Raw genomic sequence first — 3,921 nt, forward strand, 5'->3', positions numbered from 1 at the left:
TATTAGAAAATAGTTTTTGTACCATATATGAGTTTTTAATTTAAGTCAACTTTGTATACATTATTTCTATTTCTATTTTATATTCCATTATAAGTTTAGATAGGCAAAGAAAAGAAAAGAAAATATATGGAAAAAGTTATGCAAACTGAATGATAGAACACAAAGTTTTAAATATTTGTCAAGTTGAATGCATAATGGAGTCTTTCATTTATTTCTCACTATTTCATCTATTGTGTGCATCAATTCCCTACTTCACCTCATTCATGTTCTTCATTTTCATTTGAGACTGAAAATCGTGAATTGTTTCCATCTTTTTATGTTACGACTCTTAATTGCAAAGAGTACACATGTAACTTTTGACATAAATGACATTATCTACAATGGTGACAACTCATATTTTACATGTTATTTCTAAAAATGAAAACAAAAATATCAGAAGATCATTGATGAGGCACACAATAGTTGAAGCATTGTAGTTTTGTCTTTCATTTCCTTGTTTGTTGAGATAAACTTATTTTCCATACTAGTCAAATGTTCTCAATAATTTAAGAATGATTTGTATCAACTCTGGCCTAATGGTGAATATCCTTCCATCCCCTACCAAGTTCATCTCACTTATGAGACCATTGTGGTAGTGACCTAGAAGTACTCATTGCATTTCCTAACACTAGTCTCTCTCTCCACAGTAATAGTTGTACAGACCTTGTTACAATAATTTGAAAAACAAATTCATTTATTATACAAAATCTTGTCCCTTTTAAATCTTGGCACCTTTTCACTCTAATGTTTTGCACATTAATTTCATTGTCTAAACTTTCAAATGGTTAGAGCTTGATCTTATGCTTTGAACATCTTTTTTACAAACCTAAAAGTCTCAATATTTATTATAGATAGATTTTTGTTTTCATATAATCCATGTATGTTCTTTAAACTTCTCCATATTTTTCTATTTTCCAAAATGGTCCTGCAAGCACTTGGTAGGAACTTTGCCACCTTGTAGCTCTTTTTTTAATTTTTGAGGAGGATCAGAAAAATAGTGGAAGTTAGTAGAGAGGCAAGGCAGAAAGTCTAATACCCATGGCACTATGGAGAGATACATTAACCAGGTGTCAAACTTTGTGTTTTCCATTTGGACATTTTTTTATCTACATTGTGTCTTCTTTTTGTGGCACTATTGTGTTCATCTTATATCTGGTATCAATTCTGACATGTTCACTCTATATTTTTCTCAAGCATGCACCAAGAATGGAAAATGATGACAAATTATCATGTTCATCCTAACACTTACAAGTGTAAACTAATGATCAATTAATTAAAAATTTAGAATCTTTGAGGGCACTATGCTAAAAAGTCTTATATCTTTTCTTCTCTTGTGTGTATATTCTCATATTGATTGCATTGTAACTATTGCTCCATGTTATTTTCTATTTTTGATACAATTGTTATGATTATTAATGGTTGGCATGCATTCATATTAGGTGTTTTTGTGTGAATTTATCTTCATGAGACTTGAATAGGTGCATCATCAGTTACTTTCATGTATGTATTATAGGACAAAACAAGGCATTTGGCAAGTGTCAAGCTTATGCACACTTCTTAAAAATGTTGTTAAGGTTTAGGCAAGTCTAAATTTCTCTCCATATTTCAAAATTTCCACGAATACTGGTTTGGCTTCATTTGCACCCAGCATAATGGTTCTTGGCGTGTTCATCTTTGTTATTCCATTTTTGCTTATGGATGTCTTTTATCAATGTGTTTTTCAACTCCATCCATCAATTTGTATTTTCATGCTCGATTCTTTGTGCTTTGGACATTAAGACACAAAGATCTCTCTTAGTTCTATTGAGAAAAATTATCTTAATTATTCTAAACCTATCATATCTCTTTAGTTTCATGTATTATATCCAACATTGGTGGTTGATGATGAAATTTCTAGTTAGTTCCCAAGCATAATGGGACCTTTTCTAGATCAATTTTTTAGTGGACAATATCATAGATACTTTTGTTATTGAAGTGTTTCCTCTCTTATGACAGTTTGATATCTCTTGTCATGCATTGTTAGTTGTTGTGCCTCCTTTGAATTTGTGTTTGTTAATTGTCAGAAGGCATATTCTTCATTGAATTTTTGAATTGCATCTAAACTCTAGTCAAATTGTTGTCTCTAGTTGATGGTATTATGTTTCTGACATGCCTCTTGAATGAGTATTATGTTTAAAGGGTGGTCACCCTCTTCCCAATCCACATGATCAAATATACTTTATCAGACCTAGTGCATAACAAAAGAATTGATATATGTGAATAAGGTAAAAATGTATTCACCTAAATGTATAGAGGAAAATATGGATGATAGAAAGAAATGTGATATGACATGAATATAGGACCTATTCTTAACACAAATTCCCAAAAAGAATGATCTAAATTGATCAATCACAAAGAAATGATCAATGTACAAATGAATCAAACGATGGAGAATATGAAGAAAGGCAAAAATCCTATAATCTACTATAGAAAGTATATGCTTAAAACCTTGAATGAATAAATGACAAGTAGTAACCTCAAAGTAGAGTAAATCTAGAAAATGTTGATTTTTGATGTATGTGTACAGTTTCAGAAGATTCTACAATCTATTTTGTACTGCAAATGTCGAGACAAAGAAAACCTATTAAAAAAAATATCCTTTTGAAGGTAGGTCAACCTTGACCCAGATAATGGGGCACAATTGTGCCCCAAAAAGTCAACCTTAACCTACATAGCTCTAGTAAAAATTATGTTCATAGATCCCGCAAGTTCGAAAAAAAGGGTATACAAATCTGCACCTTAATTTGTTGTCATGTACATGTATCTACAAGAAAAAGAGTTTTCCTATTTTTATGGGGGGTTTGCCTTGGTCAAACCCTAGTTTAGAATCAACCTTGAAATGTAATTGAAATTGCAATATAAATAAACAAAGTAAATGGAACTATTCACCTTGCTCGTATTGAAATCCTTATGGAGGATTTGAATCCTTGAATCCACAAGTATGGATGCTCCAAATGAATGTAGAAATATATGTAGGACATCTCAAATCAATGAAACTAGATCTTCAACACCAATCTTGAATGGAACTTGGCATAGGAAAAGGCTTGGATGAATGTGGACAAAGAAATCTTCAACAAGAGGGCTTCTTAGAGACTGAATCCTTCAATGTCTAACAATGGATCTCCTTGATAAATTAGATGCTTGAACACTTAAATGCTTAAATGCTTGAACACTTGATGAATAGTAGATCTTCACTTCATAGAATAATTGTTCATCCAATATCTATTATGTGTGTAAACTTCATAGTAGGTTGATAGACCATGGATAATAACTTTGCTCATACATAATGGATGTCAAAATGAGGGAAGAAGGCTTCCTTATATAGAGATCTAGGGCACAAACTTCTAGAGAAGGCCAACATTAGAGAATTAAATCCCAATTAATCTTAACACCTAGAAATGGACCTAGATTAAATGTATTTTAAGATTGTACCATTTTGAAACCCAAAACAATTGACCCATAAGTGGGAAACTAAACTTTCCAAAACCCGATATCTAAAAACTCCCAAAACTTTAAAATTGGACCTAGGGTCAAGGATGAGGTCAACCCTACCCTAGGTCAAGGTTGAGGTCATCCTTGACCTAGGTTAGGGTTAAGGTCAACCTTGATCTAAAAGGTCATCCTTGATTGAGAAAGTCAAAGTCTTCAATTTCACAGAGAAAGTTGTCAAAAAGAGGCTAGAAATAGAGAGAGAGTGAAGTAGAACAAGGGGAAAATAACGAAATCCATGCAAAGACCTATTCAAGGTGCTTGACATGACCCCAAACCACTTACTTGGAGGGCTAAATGATCTTAACATGAAAGTTCTTCCATTTTGAGATGATACAATATATACACGTGTAT

This window comes from Cupressus sempervirens, chromosome 1, assembly GCF_028749045.1.
Source record: "Cupressus sempervirens isolate cs-2001-9-10 chromosome 1, ASM2874904v1, whole genome shotgun sequence".
Taxonomy (NCBI): domain Eukaryota; kingdom Viridiplantae; phylum Streptophyta; class Pinopsida; order Cupressales; family Cupressaceae; genus Cupressus; species Cupressus sempervirens.